General features: G+C 31.2%; 1 protein-coding gene across 1 annotated transcript in view; it reads left to right on the top strand.

Moving 5' to 3' along the window:
- The window catches only part of LOC126735180 (protein bric-a-brac 1-like), a 487,514-nt gene that overhangs the window by 411,661 nt on the left and 58,280 nt on the right, over positions 1-17,573 (top strand). The window lies entirely within an intron of this gene.

Genomic DNA, 17,573 nt, shown 5'->3' with positions numbered 1-17,573 from the left:
CTCTTGCGGAAATTTGAAACCATTCGTTTCAACAAGATGAAACACCCGCTTATTTTCTAAGAAAACATAGTTAGAACTAAATTTTCAAGAAAACACATCAGCACATATTCCAGTACGTCCCCGACATTACTCTCTTAAATTTCTTTCTTTGGGAATCTGTTGAAACTTACATTTACAAAAGTTGTTATTGTTTGAATGTTGCTGAATTATTAGCAAGCATTAAATTAATTGTATTGAGTAGGCCTTAGATTGATTTTTTAAATAATATTATTATTCTAAATATTTTAGGTACGTATTTTGTCCATTTTGTTTCCAAAGCCTATTTTATTCTGAGGCATCAAAGATATTTAATAATGCTTAAAAAAGGTCTAAAACATGATTGAACCACAACTTGCGATACACCGTTGAATTCGGAATTGAAAGCACTTAAATCGAAAAATTAGGTCCGTATTTGAAAAAAAAAGTTGATAATGGTGGCCCGAAGATGAAACGTCGGATCTAAAATTTAATAACAATTTTCAAAAATCTTTTGTCATAAAGTTAGGAGGAAATATTAAATTTTTCGTAAAATTCGGTTTTTTTTTCGGATATCTCCGGAACTGCTAGAATAAGTTAGTATATACTTACCTTAAGTAAATCGTTGAGTGTATACTTACCTTAAATATATAGCGTGTAACCAATGGGCATAGCCCAAAAAGTGACAATTGACTTTTGACAAAACAAGAACTTCACTTCACGTTTTTTGGTTAGAATTTTGCTAGTAATTAAAAATCACGTTTTTATAAAAAAGGGAAATTTCTTTTGTGCTATTTTTTATTTTCTTAATTATATAGAGTAAAGCGGGGAAATATGGCAACATAAATGTCAATCGCTCACATTCTGACCTTCATCGGACCTACTCGCAATACGAACGCTGAACCTTAGAGCGTACCCATGTAGGTTTGCGACGTGAAAACTCTCGTTGCCATATTCTCGTCGTCAGAAAGAGTATTATCATAAATGTCCAATGATACGGTATTGCCATATTACCCGCACCCATGGGTAATATGGCATCTAGCTCAGGGTAATATGGCAACATGTTTTCGTTACGAAAAAATTAGGAATTAGGAGTTTTTTTTAATAAAAAATGCTAATGATCCCAAAAACATAAATTTATTTCTAATGAAATAAGTCAAATACAAAACATGAAAACTTATTAATATAATTCCTAGTGGCTACTTGTAGATATCCTCTAATTTAACTGTTTCTTTAAGCAAATTCGGATAATGGCGTACATTCTTCGCAAAATCTGTCAGATCTTGTACATATCTCATGGATCCATTTCATACATGTCACGCACTGAAGCCAGTCGCATTTGGGACCTTTTTTATCGTAAAATGATCCATGACATTGTGCGCAAAATTCTGATTCATCAATATAGACTTCGGATTCGTCGCTTTCCTGTGTTACTACTTCTGTTTCGGTATCTGACGAAGAAGGGCTTAGTAGTTCTTTGGTTTTCTTCTTTGGTATCCCGGTTTTCTTTGTTTTTTTAATATTTTGTATTTTTTCCGTTCTTCTTTTTGTTTTAATTTTTTATTCTTTCCTTTTTTCTTTGCATAAATTGTTCCTGGTGAAGTTAGTATCTCGGCATGTGGTTTCGGTTTATAGCCACTTGGTCCTGGTTCGACGCATGGAACCGGTAAAATTGCTTCAAAGGGATTCGTATCTTCAGGTTCCTCAACTGCAGTGACATTACCTGGTCTGGGATCATTCTCCTCCGCACTGGAAATCTCTTCCGGGTTAAGACTATCTTCAACAGATGGTTCGTCGTTGACCATAAAAGCATAATCCAGATTTTTTTCGGGATTAAAAGGGTAAATCCCAAGGGTCTAAAACCGAAAGTCCCGTTTTGAATTGTTGCAGCCTTACACCAGGCAATATTTAATAGTTGGGCAAATTGCAATCGGCTTAGTTTTCGACCAGGATTGTTATGTACCCAGTTTTGATAAGTTTGAGCCCAATAAGCTTTTAAGGGCTTAAAGAATGAGCGATCAAGCGGTTGGAGCCAATGAGTGGTGTGGCTGGGCAAACAAAACAGGATCACGTCATTCGCTACAGCAAAATCTAAGAGTTCGACATTGGAATAGTGCGAGGAATGTCCATCCATAATTAATAGAACCTTACCGGTACCTTTCCGCGGAATAAAAAAGTCTTTAAACCATTGGAAGAAAATTTCAGATGTGACATAAGCTGACTTTTCGCCCATAACAACCTTGCCGCCAGGTGGTAGGCCATCTTCGAATTCCCGTTTTGTATTTTTGCCCTTAAATATGCAGTAGGGTGGGAAAAAAGTTACTTCTGCGTTTACACAGGTTATAACGGAAATAGTTTCAGCATTTTAGCGCCTTTTGTTACCACAACTTTGCCTGGATTGTTATTCAATTGCAATCCTGTTTCATCGAGATTCAAAATCTTTTGTGGGGTATTCAATAAATTATTTTCTGTAAGAACATTTCCCAGTAATTCAAAATATTGTGTACTTTCTTGTTTTGTCATGCTCTTGGCCCTGGCAGTAGACATACCTTGAGCCTTACGAACGGCCAGTACAGAGTGTCTTCTCATAAAGGCTAGAAACCAGTCTTGTCCTGCCATTTTCCGTTCAGTATTGAATTTATGTGGAATATTTTGTTGGACCACAAAAGAATAAGCAAGCTTTCTTATATCATGAGCTGTTAAAGCAAAGCCGTGAAATGCCATGTTTTGTATATATTTGGCTAAACTTGCTTCTTGTTCCATTTGCGACCTAATGCCATCTTATCCAAATTTCCGGAACGCATTCTTCTCATTAAGGTTCTAACCGAAACATTATAAGTACGACTTATTTCCCAAACCGACCCTTTGCCTGCACGAATATTAAGGCATATTACCCGATGCGGCATATTCCCCCGCTTTACTCTAATAATTAAACCAGTAAATTTGTATAATTTAAAACTTGACAAATATCCATATTTATCAGGAACTACTTGATTTTTTTTTAATTTTAAAGCGGCATATTATTGAGCACCCAAAACCTATCAATTATTCCCATTTAACCAACTTTCTAGCTCTCCTGGTTACAGATATACCGAAACTTCTTTCAAATAAACATGTTTTGTGTTGAGGAGGTGTTAGAAACTTTTTATTTCTTAATTAAGTCTAGGTCATGAGCGTTATATCTGAATTGAATTTTTTGATATAGGTACCCTGGACATTTCTTATAAATAGAATTTTACTAAATATCAAAAGACCGTGTTTTAACCTCCGTTTAGCCATATCCAACCATTTCATCTCACGCATCTGATCACCCACATTTCTATCGTACTTTTACATGCCAATTATCAATCTTACGCAACAATTCTGGATTAATTGAATACGCTTTGAATCGATTGCCAGAAGACAAGGACCATATACGATATCACAATAATTTAAGTGAGACTTTTATTAAGTAGATGTCTTTAACTATACACCCGCTTAGGAAAGTGGTGGAAAATTTTTAAGTAAAAAAAAATTAAATTTGGTACGTGGGTGTAGCACTTAAATTGGGATTGGCTGACGTATTCAGTAGTTTTCTATCACTTCCGGTTTAACCGGAAATGATCCTAATTTTCTTATTTTAAATAGGATCCCCCAATTTTGTTGACATATTTTCATAGAAAATTACATTTTAAGAAAAATAATGTCAACTTTTGACATTTAACTTCAAAATTATTTAATTTTTTTTTATATTCCCATCTAGAGAGCCATGAAAAATTTAAAATCGTTAATGTTTTAGTTTTTTTATGTTTAATGCAATTGTCAATATGTTCATAATAGTCCAGTACAATAATCCAGTACATTTTATCGTTTTACCATCCATTTTTGCAAATTAACTTCTATTTTCAACTGATCATCCTTAACAAATTTGGTAAGTGATTTTAGATTATTAATAAGCATTATGGAATCATCGGGGTTTTGGTGTCCTGTGGTGACTTGGCTTCTTGACTCTTGTCTTGCGTCGACTGTTTCCTCCCCCCCTGCATAGGCACTGTTCAGTTTTTATATAAATAATTAAATTAGTGAATAAATTATTGTTTAAGTTCCCTGGATAATTTCCTATAATAACCAAAACAGAAACATCCTGATTACGCTCCCCAAGACGGTTAAAATCAATCACCTATAATAAATATAAAATAACTATTACCGTAAATATATAGGTACTAAATTTCATTTTCTTTAATAATCCAACCTTTATAATACACTAATATATTGACAATTAAACTAATATAATATTTGCATACACAAATTTCATAATTTATGGGTAATTTCCGGTGGGACGCCAGTGAAACTAATTTTTTTAAATTTTAACCTATTGAGCCGTAACATTTCTCCCTTAATATACTCGTAAAAGTTCATTGTTAAACGTTAAAAAAATGCACTATTGTTAATCCTATTTTTCCTCTTTAAAGATTCAAATAGAATAAAGTAAAAAGTATGCTTAACATAGCTAACATTGGCAATTCGGTTAAACCCAACTATTGCATTCTTAACATTCGTTTGCCGACTACAGACTCAATAGAAGAATAGTATCAAGTGTCATTAAAAATCCTGATCTCTCCAAGACGGTTAAAATCAATCACCTTACCCCCGAAAAAACCCCTTGTTATTTCTCGATGATGACTAAACACTCAACTTAATGCCATTTTATTCAGTCACCTCTTTCACGAGATTCTTTCTCTGGTTTTCGGCTCTATTCGCTCTTCACCACGTCTCCGATTTTATCGGGCTCATCACACCCGATGATCTGGGGGACGTGACGTCGCCTCAGACCGACGATTTTCTCCACCGCCGGCAACGACATCGACGAGAATATAAAAAGGTCCGACTACGACACGCGCCACGAATGGAGAGAACTTCTCGGTTTTGGATTTTTTTTTTGTAAAATATATACAGGGTGTTTGAAAATTCTTGTACAAAAAATTTCTATAAACATGGAAATGCACAGTTTTCAAGATACAGGGTGATACATTTTTTTTAAATATTCATTTCTTATTAATTTAAAAAAAAAATTTACTCGATTCTTTTGAAATTTGGCCGTATTACTTGTTGTATTAAGAGGCTAATTTAGCCCTAATTAGATTAAAATTATAAGATCCAGTGGCGTCCCGGGAGGCATCTTAGCAACTTGTGCCTTGGAAAACAAAAAATCATTTCTGCATGGAGGTTTGACATTGACAAGCGTCAGTTCTTCTAGAAAATAACTATTTACCTAATTTTCTTGGTGAAATTTCTCTAAAAAGTTTTTATCTCGTTTTTTGTGATGGAAAATTACAGTTTTGGGGAAATGGCAGACATGCATGTAATGTATGCACGTGCTTAGACTAATTGTTATGTAGCGAGACGCCTGTATGCATAAGCGTTTGCCCAACGGCAACTTCCAGATAGTAAAACCTTTGAAAGCGTAGACCGTAGATTGCGCGAAAGAGCTAAATTTTCTAATTTATTTTTCGTGATGTTTTTGACAATAAAGTTACTTAAGAAGTTTTGCCATTCCCACCAATGATAGAGGCCGACCGAGGTCCGTAAGAACGCCTGAGTTTGAAGATGCAGTTTTACGTGCCGTGGAAGAAAATTCTGGTGTAAGTACCCGGACTATAGCAGCTCGATTAGGGGATAATTATTCCAATAGCACTGTATGACAGGTTCTTTCCGAACAACTTTTGTATCCGTATCATGTTTAACGTGCGTGTGCAAGCATTACTACCAAGAGATTTTCTGCCCCGTTTGCAGTTTTGCCAATGGTATTACGAAAAAGTTAATAACAACAGAAATTTTAATAAAACCGTACTTTTTACGGCGTAATACTCTTACAGCTTACGTACAATGTCGCCACCAAGAACAATTTTCTTTAAATGTGTGGATGGGTGTTGTTGTTGACAATTTAATTGGGCCTTTCTTTTTACCCTTAAGATTAAACGGTGAATCTTACTTAGAATTTCTTTAACAAGAATTGCCCGTACTGCTGCAAGAAGTTCCTCTAAATGTACGTAATCAAATAACTTTTATGCACGATGGAGCTCCTCCTCGAGAAAATTGGGTTGGAAGAGGTGGACCAATTCAATGGCCACCTCGCTCCCCTGACCTAAATACAATAGATTTTTACTTATGGGGACACTTTAAAAAGTCTGGTTTATGCTAGTCCCATACAAACAATAAAAGAGTTAAGAAATAAAATTGTAAATGCTTGCGAAGAAGTGAGAAATAGACCTCGAATTTTAGCTCGAGTGCGTCGTTTAACGATTCGTCGAGTGAGAAGGTGTACACTCATTTGTACACAACATTTGTTGTAGTTGTTGTTACAATAGAAAAGCTCCTAGAAATGTTTTTGATTTCTTGTTTTCCAAGCCACTTGTGATTTTTTTACCAAAAATTAATAAACCAATTTTGTCCAGTGGCATGCAATAAAACGGTATTTATTTTTTTTTTGTCGAAAACGAAGCGAGATACGAAAAAAATACAAGAGGCAAAAAAGTTGTGTTTTTAAATGATTAATCAAACAACAAATAATAAAGTCAAAAAAAGGCAGTGGCGTACATTTTTTTGCCCATTGAAATATCTCCGTCTATTTTTCGAACACTCTCTACACGAGATGCTACCTCAGTAATATCATCGATTATCGATAGTTCGCAAATAAGGTGGAATGCAACGTTTAGCAATTTAAGTGTGTTTTGTATATTTTTAATAATTTATGGTATTAATCTTTCTTGCACTATTCATTTTTTTATACTCTTTTTATTAGATACAATGTCATATTACCCAATAGTATAATTTTTTAAATATTATATTAGCAACCTGCTCTATTATGAATGAGTTCCTATATTAGGACACGTAGCTAAATGTGCCAAGCACAAGGCCAAAAAACGAAAAAAAAAATTGTGTTCTGGTTATATATGTATTACATTATTCGGGGAAGAACTGTTGCATGGCTTCTTCCCCAAATATAGGGGGGAAGGGACAATTGTTTAATTGTGCCACTGGAGAGTGCTAGTGGACTGTACTTATTTATTTTGTATGTTTATCGAAGGACCACAGCTTTTAAAACCAAACTTTCACAGTACCAAATATGCTCATTTATTAGATCCGAAGATAGAAAAATGAAACTGTAGGAGAAATATAAAAATAGTGGACTGTATCTTTAATTAATTAATGCATAAAAATTTAAGACGGCGGCCAAGACAACCCCAAAATAATTTGTGGCTCACCTTGCTGTCGCTTCTGTTCAGGACTGCTCCTCCAGGTTTACCTCCAAATATTTGCTGGGTTTGACGGTGTGCCGGCACTTATAATTTTTGGAATTCACTCGCGTGTCTTTTTTTTATGGAGAGCGAATTATTTGGTCAGTAGTTTATATACCAATCCTCATGCTGCCAGTTTCTATCAATCAGGATCGATGCAGTACTGGACTAGAGGTGCGTGCGACTCTTCTCGGTCAAAATTAAGGTTGTCTTACATATGACGCAATAAAAAGCCGCGAATAATGATTTAGCAAAAAAAAAACTAAAGAAATTGTACAACACAATTTTAGATATTAACAACGATCAGTACCACGACGAAGCAAAGCTCATGTTAAATATAATTATATGAATATTGACAATAAAAAAAAGAATAAAAATAAATAAAGAAATGAGTCTTCCGATTTGACGGAACAGAAACAGTTATTCATAAAAGCAGTTGTAAACAATGAATTGTCTTTGCTGTCTTTCTGTATACTCAATTTTACTCTATTTACACTCACTTTGCTTCTTAGCAGTTAACTTGACTCACTTCTCACTAACAACGGTGCTTATACTCTAATTATAATGGGTTAATTAATAATTACCTATTGTATCAATTTACCACGACCGGGCTTATAAACTAGCGACCATATTACAGGTAGTTTTTTTTATTAAAGTAACCACTTCAAATTAATTATTTTCTTACCTGTGAGAACCTTCTAGGGATCGATGGTCTCCTTAAAATTATGAATGTAAACCAAATAAAAATAAATACACGTCGATGACAGAAAAGGGGTGGGTTATTTCCCAACTCACATGTTGCTAAATAAATATATATTATTATATACAGTCAATGTAACTTACAAAAAAAAGCCCTAGTTCGACAAAAATAGTATCACCTTTCATATTTTGAGTGTCTATCAATATTGTCAAAAGACGGCTTGAATCCGAATAGTTACGATGCCACGAACCCCCGGCATTTTTTTGAAAAACTCAACAAAACATTTTTGAACTTGATTTTTTTCGAAAACCGTATTTAAGTCGCAGAAAAACAACTTTTAGAACAAAACTTGTAGAGGGTAAAATTATCTACGAGCAACAAGGCCAAAGATAGAGGACGTCAAAGTACCAAAAATGTGTTTTTTTTATTTTTATGTAAGAAATATTATTTTTTATCCGACGCGAGGGTTTCAAAGTTATTTAGCGTTAAAAAACTTACAAATACACTTTTTATTCTGAGTTCAATCGTTTTTGAGATATTGCTTGTTAATTACCAAAAATTTATATTATATTCATGTTATGGTTAAAGTTTTTATAGGCTCTATTAAAAATTGCTATGCAGTGGAAATGTAGTTCAGATTCTGTATAAAAATAATTTTTAACAATTTTTTGATAGAATTAATAGTTTTTTTAATATTTAGCTTAGAAGGATCTGACACCCTTTAATTTTGGCTATTTCTTAAAATATCTTCATTTCTATTGTCTCTATAATCAAATTGCTAGAAAATTAAATTGTTACTTAGATCCGGATTTATAAAAATCAATTCTCACAATTCTGGCTATTGGCATATTTGACACCAACCTCAGATAATTTTATTTTATCAAATATTTAAATTTTTTTAGTTTTATCAAAAAATTGCTAAGAAGTCAAATTAATGCTTAAGTCCAGGTCAATCAAAATTATTTCTAACAATTTTCTCATACAATCAACAGATTCTGAGATATTTGATACCCATTAACCTTGGATATTTCTTAAAATATTTTCATTTTTATCGGCTCTATTAAAAATTGCTAAGGGGTAAAAATATTGTTCAGATTCTGCTCTATAGAAATAATTTTCAACAATTTTTCGATAGAATCAATAGTTTTTTAGATATTTGGCTTAGAAGGATTTGACACCCTTTAATTTTGGCTATTTTGAAAAATATCTTCATTTTTATCGGCTCTATAAGAAAATTGCTAGAAAATTAAATTGTTACTTAGATCCAGCTGTATAAAAATGAATTCTCACATTTCTAGTTATTGAGATATTTGGCCTAGAAGCACTGGATACCCACCAACCTGGGATAATTAATCAAATATTTTCAATTTTGTTAGTTTTATGAAAAAATTGCTAAGAAGTGAAACTAATGCTTAAATCCAGCTCCATAAAAATTATTTCTAACAATTTTATCATAAAATCAATCGTTTTTCAAATATTTAGCCTGGAAACACTAGATAACTCTTCAAATAAATGCCTAAAATGACACGCCTTGACTAATAAAAACAATCCTTTTACCATTACACTGATTTTCGAAAATAACCAATTTCCAAATACTTCAGGTCAAATTGTTAATTATTTACGCAAATTGCGGGCAATTTCACACAAAAGCCCCGCGAATACCCTCAAAACGACAAATTAATTTAATTCAAAAATCTGAGTGCGAATACTCCCGATACAATTTCTATTTTAATTTATCCCCCATATAAAGCTTCACAATAACCGATCTATAAACAAAAGAGACCTTTAGTTAGTTACATTTAACCCTAAACACTGGATTGAGTGAGTTTGAGTGAGTGAAAAAAAAACCTCGATATTACCTGTTTACGTAACAACGAGGGAGGAGGACTCAAATGTAAAATGCATCGGTCAGTTTCCATAAATTATTCGGTGATCTCCCTGTGGTGATGCTGATTTTATCCCTGATGCCCGGTTTAGATAAATAGAAAAACAAAACGACAGACCTCGAATTGCTTTTCTGTTGCACTACATGGTAAAAAGGACTGGATGTTTCTGTGTATGTGTGTGTGTACAATAAACAGTGATTTTTAGCCGGTTTTTTGGTTGGTTGTTTATGTTTAATTTCCTAGATATAGGAGGGAAAAAATTTCGAAAATATGACAAAAAAAATCGACTAGTTTTGCATTAATTTGATTATTACCACTATTATTATAAGTATTATTATTATTGTCTTAAGACGACTCTCCGTCTGTCTCATGATGATTCCTGAAAGAATATTTCTTACTAAACATTTTCATATATGAACGGTTTTTGTGCCTCAAAAAACGTTTAAGTTATAAATAATTTTGTCAGTCAAGGTGGACCTTGAAAGCTTCCAAATTTGAGGTTATGGAAACATGTATTGCAATATCACTATTTTTATTAACTAGCGTACAGTTTTTAATATAACTTAGGAACTAGTTAAAGTACCTCCATATTTCTTTCACACCAAAATAGAGCCCTTCCTGAGGATGGATTTAAGGGTCGAAACATGGCTCTGGCTTAAGGATTTCGGTTGTTAAATTACTTTTGTATGGGGCATTTTTTTTTGCTATTTTTCTTAGCAAATGTTCACGTTTCTTGCAAGAATTTCCATAAAGCAATTGAAATATTCTTACAGACATTTTGGTCAAAGAAATAGCATTTCTTACTTAATATTATGATATGAGAGTGTTTGTACCTCAAAAGTTTTTTGAGTTAGAGCCAATTTTTTCACTTTAGGTCCAAAAACCTCTAAATTTGAGATTATCGAAACATATATTGCAATATCACTATTTTTATTAACTAGCATACATTTTTGAGTATAACTTAGGAACTAGTTAAAGTATCTCAATTTTTCTTTCACACTAAAATAGTGCCCTTCCTGAGGATGAATTTAAGGGTGGAAACGTAGCTCTGAGTTAAGGATTTCAATAGTTAAGGCACTTTTGTTTGGGACAGTTTTTAGTTTTTGCATAAAAAGAAATATATTTGTTTTATTAAGATAATTTTTTGTTTTTATTCATAATTTTAATTTATTTAACTTAACCATTTTGACGTATATATATATATTGGTATTGATTATTGCAGTTTATATATATAAACTGCAAAAATCAAGTTAAATCCAATAATAATTAAAATTAAAAAATGTACTGCATAAGGAGATTAATTAAATAAATTGATATACGATAAAGTTAAAATAATTATTTAATTAAGTTAAATTATATAACAATACCTATTAAAGTTTATTTAAAAAATTACGACAAAATAATAAAATTTAAATGTATAATTAATCGAAATATTAAGCGTAAAATTCGAATTTGTTAACATGTTACAATGAAGAGTAGATTGTAATTAAATTAAATTAAATGGTGACGTAGTAAAATTAGAATAAGTCAAGGAGGGCTACGATACAGTAAAAATTAAAGAAGTTTAATTAATTGAAATTAAAATACACGATGTGAATTTAAATACTTGATTCGATGACGTAAATAAGTTAAATCTAATTAAAATTTATTAATTAAAAAATAAACTGGACAGCAATTTACGGTTAAAATGCTAGAGTAATTTAAAATGATGGATAATTAATTAATTAATTGTGGTGGTACTACATAAACAATAAAAATTAAATTGAATTGGCAAATAATTAAAATTAAAAAATGTAGTGTCTAAAGAAGATTAATTAATCAAAATGATATACCGTGGTAATTAAATTTAAAATATAAAGTTAAAGGTTGATGTTTTTTTTAAAGAAAAATGGTAGTTAATTAGTTAAGGAGTATCTGTCTAAGCTCGACTTAAAATGAGGCATTTAAACTAAAAATTAATTAATTAAAAAATACCTAAATTAAAATGGATAACAAATTAAAATAGTAAGCGTAAAATTTGAATTCGTTTAACTATCGTAAATCGAGGAATTTAATGAAAATATCTTCAATTCTCTTCAAGTCTACATTTTTACAATATTTTGAAATAGTTCAAGCTGAAATACCAATTTTTAGTCCTATAATTTTTTTATTCATCCTCTCTGGAAAAAATTATCCGTTTTTACATTTATTTTATGGCAAAAACAAACAAAAAATCAAATCTAGTTGTGAAGAAATTGGAAAATGCCTCGTTGAATAACCAGATCGAAAAATTGATTTTTTCTATATTTCTTACGTTTATTATTACTAGGAAGCAGACCTAAGAAAATCCAAAAATTGATAACAACAATGACAATATTTTTACTTAAAAAACAGAAAGAAAGACCTTATTTAATAACCAATTTGACAAAATTCATTTCTGTTGGGCGCCAAAAAGTCTAATCATCAAAGCAACTTTGAAGCTTCATTTCCATAAATACGGTTAAATATCATGGCATTTTGAGTTGTCTTCCAGAAACTAAACCATTTTAAACGCATCTATATATAATAAAAATATATTCCTTATTTGCAAAAATTCACCTGTACGTCGACGCTGTAAGCCCACATATATTTTCTCCAATAACAATAATAATTGCAAATAAGCCCGTACATATAGTAGAGCAGCTTCATTAATAATTCGACAATTATTGTAACCGAAAGTATATAAATAATGAATAAACTATTAAATTTTAAGGCCTTATACATTAAAGATTAAATCGGCCGTAAATATCGGCCCTTAATAGCCACCGATACAGATCATATCTGCGGTACGGAATTTGTGTATATCGGCCTGGCACCGGGGCATAAAATCAATTTTACGATTGTGTACTGTTTTCTCCGCACACCTGCAACTATACTTTTAATTGCCACTTTAGCAACTAATATGGCCTGGCTGGAATTTAATCTTCTGCCTCAATTCTTTTTTCTTCTTTTTCCCTCCTTATGACATACTACACCGTTTTGGTGCATGACACGTTATGTCAGGCCAAGAGAAAGAGAGGGAACTTGTACACCGCCATAACGAATTTACGATTTTAATAGTCTCGTTTATTTCTTGATTTATCTTTATGGGTTGAATTGTAATTATCGCTTTTTTTTTGTGCACAGATATGTTTATGATAAGAGTACGCCTCTGAACAGTTACAAACTTGCTATATGGGAATTTTTCTCATATTTCTGCATAATTAAATTAAGTATCGGTTTTTTGTACTATTAATCTGCAATTTCGTTAATATTTATTGAGGTTTTGTCTTTGAGGAAATATAAAAATTGCGACGGTTCGTAATTTTTTATCTATTCAATAAAAAAATAATAATCCACATAATTAAATCAATATTTTAAGAACATGACAAATTTGTATGTTACAAGTATTTCTAAATTTTGCAATTACTACTTAAACCATCTTGAAATATAATTTTTATTTATTTGATACGGCACAAAGGAAGATTATCGAAATATAAAAGCAAAGTGTATAGTATAGACTTTGATAAAACATGCAGTTTTAAAAATTGTTGGGCGCCAAAATGATGCATTCAAATGTAAATATTGCACAAAAACTTGAAATATAAAAATTGCGACAGTTTATAATTTTCGATAATTATAATTATATGACTATTTAATTAAAACAAAATATTTTAAATGATTAAATCACTATTTCAAGTACATGACAAATTTGTATCTTATAAGCATTTTTAAATTTTGCAATTACGACATAAACCATCTTGGAACATATTTTTTGTTTATATAATTTGATACATTACAAACGAAGATCGTCATTTTATAATAGTTAGAGTCTGACGTCGGTCAATGGGTAAAAAAATTAATAAAACATCGACTTTTTCTCGCAATTTCTTGCATTTCACCGCATTTCATATTTCGATTATGAACTGCATCCCACTGCAATGTCCCTAAGCTAAGAGTTAATAAATTTTCAATCAAATCAAAAAACTACCTTATATAAGGCCAATATTCTAATAAAAGATCCACGCAATTAGCCGCATATCGATAGAAACACCAATCGGGACATATATAGCCAAATTAATTACCGAAGTGAAACAAGTAAATTACTCATTAACGGCTAATAACTGACCTGCTAAGATCTGCCTTAATTAGAATTAAACGCCGTCACGTATATCGAAGGAGATTCACAGTTAATAGTTAATCTCCGCTATTGATATCAATGGAACGAACAAGGACAATCGGTGGAGAAAGGGATAAAAGGGGGCGACCTTGAATGTGGGATCGTTTATACGACTTTATCCAGCGAAAGTTACTTTATCCGGAAAGTTGTCGGCGCTTTTACCTTCTGGGGAACGTGGAGTGCACGAGTACAGTGGGGTTAACGTTAAAATAGATGGGAAAGCTTAAAAGGAGCATAGCTTAGATTCTAGTCCAGACCTACTGGAAATTGGGTTCAGAATAAAAAAATATAATTTCTCTATAACTCTCTAGATCTTCTGGAAAAAGCTTTTACTTATTGAGCAAAGAAGAATTTATAAATACTAGTGTAAAAACCGTATTTGTCTAGCAAATCGTCGAGATTGTCCAAGAGGACGACGAGCGAACGAGCGAGCGAGCATCCGACTAAAAACCGACATTTCACAAGAGATTAAGTCGACTACGAGGAGACTGTCAATTCCGTTGAAACGCGATACGAACTTAAATTGCTCGGGACGTGGCAAATTTAAATCGCTCAGCTTTATATTGTGCTCCTGCCAGATTTTCGAGGTTTAAGCTTGTATCGCTTCCGTTGCCGTCATTAAAAGCTCTTTTCGCGGCTTTGAATTTATTTGGCGACATCGCCTCGTGAACTTTTTACACCGCCACTGTCACTTTATATTAGGATAGATCGTTTAAAATACTTTCTAGCGAGATCTTTTTGGTGTGATTAACAAGGGGATAAATTAATTTTTGGAATTTAAATATCTATAGAAATTCTAGAGGTAGCTAAAGCCTCGAAGGAGGCCTACAATTGCAAATAGTATTTTTAAACCCCGGATGGCAAGGTCTTTTATCTTTAATAAAATCAACCAGTTTGCAACCAAATAAATGCTTTGACAGCTTACTTTATATCGAAAAGGCAAAATGCGAAACTCTTAACGGAAAAGGATGCCAACCTGTGTTGCCAACATTGTTCTTAATTTTCAATTTTTTACTAATGAGACAGTAAAAGATATTAAATTTTTATGGTTCGAAGTGCTTTTTGCTGTCGATCGCGAAAACTTATATATATATATTATTTTTGTTTATTATAAATTGATAGTTGTTAAAAGATATTAACATTTTCCTAATGTTATTTCTAAAAAAGAAAAATTATAATTTAGGAAAAAACGGTTTTTCATTTATTTTAAGTGCACTCTAAGCATCAGGTTTTCTTATAGGCCTAAATAATTGTTACTGATTTAAAAAGTCTGTTTTTTTTTTCAAATAGAAGCCTCCCTATTTCTACAAGTAGTTTCTGATAGAAATATTGAATGTGAAGGTGAAATGCCTACATAATTGTTCATTGTGAAAATATAGGTAAATAAAATATGAAGAAAATTATTCAAAAAATACATAAAAAAATTTATATAACTGTATCTCTTTAGGTTATTGAATTGGACAATTACGAACCGTGGCAATTTTTATATTTTAAGTTTTTGTGTAATATTTGCACTTGAGTGCATCATTTTGGCGCCCAACAATTTTTAAAACCGCGCGTTTTATCAAAGTCGATACATTTATTTCAAATTTTTAAAATATCTAGAATTTGGTTTTATGTTTTAACGATCTTCGTTTGCGATATATTAAATTACAGAAATAAAAATAATATTTTAAGATTGTTTTGTATCGTAATTGCAAAATTTAAAAATACTGGTTATGAGATCCAAATTTGTCATGTTCTTGAAATAGTGATTTAATCATTTGTATTATTTCTTTTTATTAAATAGTTAAAAAACTACAATTAGAGACAATTACAAACTGTTGCAATTTTTATGTTGCAAGTTTTTGTGTAATACTTGCACTTGAATGCAACATTTTGGCGCCCAACGTTTTTTAAAACCACGCGTTTTATCAAAGTCGATACATTTATTTGAAGTTCTTGAAATCTATAGAATTTTCGTTTGCGATGTACCAAATTACATGAATAAAAATGATATTTCAAGACGGCTTATGTCATAATTGCAAAATTTAAAAATGCTTATAAGATACAAATTTGTCATGTTCTTGAAATAGTGATTAATTTATATAGATTATTATTTTTTTATTAATTAGTTAAAGGACTTCAACTAAAAACAATTCCGAATATCGCAAGTTTTATATTTCAAATTCGTGTGTAATATTTGCATTTGAATGCATCATTTTGGCGCCCAATAATATTTAAAAACGCACGTTTTATAAAAGTCTATACATATATTGTAAATTATTGAAATATTTAGAATTTGGTTTTATGTTTTGACGATCTTCGTTTGCGATGTATCAAATTACATGAATAAAAATGATATTTCAAGACGGTTTATGTAGTAACTGCAAAAATTTAAAAATGCTTGTATCATACAAATTTATCAAGAACAGATACGGACTGTCGCAATTTTTATATTTCAAATTTTTGTGTAATATTTGCACTTGAGTGCATCATTTTGGCGCCCAACAATTTTTAAAACCGCGCGTTTTATCAAAGTCGATACATTTATTTAAAATTGTTAAAATATGTAGACTTTGCTTTTATGTTTTGACGATATTCATTTGCGATGTATCGAATTACATGAATAAAAATGTTATTTCAAGACGGTTTATGTAGTAATTGCAAAATTTAAAAATGCTTATAAAACACAAATTTATCATGTTGTTGAAATAGTAATTTAATCATTTAGAATATTTTAGTTTGATTAAATAGTTTAATGATTAAATAGGGGGGGGAGGGGCAATTAAGAGCTGTACTGTATATGTATATTAATAATAATATTAATTATATTAATATTTAATACAAAAACTATGTGCTATTTGATTGGATATAATAGATGAAAGCCAGTGATTTTTCGAAGGAGTTTTTTACTGGTAAATGTTTGGGGTGGGTGGGGGGGGGGTAAGGGTTGTTTTGATGAAAAACAATGTTTTTGCAGAAAATATATATGCAATAATTAATTTATTAACACTGTTTATTTTAATTTGACATAATTTTATATATAAATACTTAGTATAAAAACAGCGTTATTAGAATGGATAATATGGACGAAAAACTTGATTTTTCAGAATAATTTCATCAAATATTTGAGGTGTATATGAACTAACCTATCTATGTTAATCCCGTGGTAATTATATTAAATGCCAACATTTTCTCACTTTCGTAACCAGAATAGTATGATATACGTATATTCTACAGTTTAATAAATTTACTTTGACCATATATAGTTGATAAATATACCAAAACTACAAGTTTACTAAAAAATCGTTGAATAAATATATATTTAACGATAATAATATATGATGTGTTGGAAAAGACAGAAATAATTTTTTTATTAAACAATTGGTTTTTTTTCAAAAAATTAAAAGTTAGTAGGAAAACTATGATATTTACTACACTTTGGATTAGGCCAGAAAATTTAGAAAACAGTTTTTTTTTCCATTATTTCTGATTTTTATGAGAATCTCTGGACTTGAGCATATTAATTCAAATTC

Source organism: Anthonomus grandis, chromosome 4 (assembly GCF_022605725.1).
Source record: "Anthonomus grandis grandis chromosome 4, icAntGran1.3, whole genome shotgun sequence".
NCBI lineage: Eukaryota > Metazoa > Arthropoda > Insecta > Coleoptera > Curculionidae > Anthonomus > Anthonomus grandis.
This window is presented reverse-complemented; position numbering and strand designations above follow the sequence as displayed.